Genomic DNA, 1,055 nt, shown 5'->3' with positions numbered 1-1,055 from the left:
GACCAGGTCCAATCAGCACCGCTGTGTGCCGGAAGCCTGTGTGTACCTTTACTTAGTGAACAGGGTCTCCAAAGCACCCAGGTATCGTTCCAGGGACCATGCCAGGTTCTGAGAATGTTGTGACTGTAGTCGTACTGTTTTACCAGCTGAATTCCAAACAAGTAAAGGTAATTTTTTTTTGTTTCTCTGTTTTTTGTTTTGTTGACCTTTAGATTTTGATCATTGTAGTCTTTGGAACATAAGAAAGAAATAGATGGGAATTGCAGGTGTAAATCAAAGATCGAGGGCATTTCAAGAGAGAATTTTAATTTTATTTCTTATGGTGTCTTGTTGGGGCAAAGAAGATGTGCTGCTGAAAATTAAATTCTGCCATTTTAAAATCAGATGAGATACAGAGTGCCATCCTGTTGCGCATGTACAGATTACGAGAAAATTGAGTTTGGAAAATGAATTGCTTTTTCTAAATTATGGTATTCTATTAAAGTAAAAATTGAGAAAAAGAAGGTTTACTTTCCAGAACTAATATATGTTTTGATTTGTTTCTGTTTCAAAAATTTGATCCAATGTTCCCATATAGGTGTTTTTATACTACCTGAATTAAACTCATTTTTGTCTGGTTATTAAATGGTACCAAGACCATTTTCTGTTTTGTTTGTTTATTTTTGCTATGTAGCTCTGTTTTTCTAATAATGTGTTTCCCAAGTGTCAGGGTCCACATTGCTCTACATAATTATTACTTTTAGATTTCACTTTGTATTTGTCTCTAAAGCAACTGTTAAGATGATGGGATTTTATATTTAGCATCAAAGGTTGGGAATAGATTCCAGAGAACATATTCTGAAAATGGAGTACTTGTTTCCTACCATTTCTCAGCGCCTTTTCTACTCTTAGTTCTGTGTTGGGTTGAAATCGTCCTGCTAAGTTGAGATGATGTTCTTTTCTCCCCTGCCCTGCCATGAGTCATGGACCCCCCATGCATGAAAGCTGTAAGCTGAATTGGAAAATGTGGACAGATCAGATCATTTGACCATTCAAGGAGCTGTGTGTGTGTGTTG

This window comes from Echinops telfairi, unplaced genomic scaffold (genome assembly GCF_000313985.2).
Source record: "Echinops telfairi isolate 266 unplaced genomic scaffold, ASM31398v2 ScPeMD7_3533;HRSCAF=4204_0, whole genome shotgun sequence".
NCBI lineage: Eukaryota > Metazoa > Chordata > Mammalia > Afrosoricida > Tenrecidae > Echinops > Echinops telfairi.
This window is presented reverse-complemented; position numbering follows the sequence as displayed.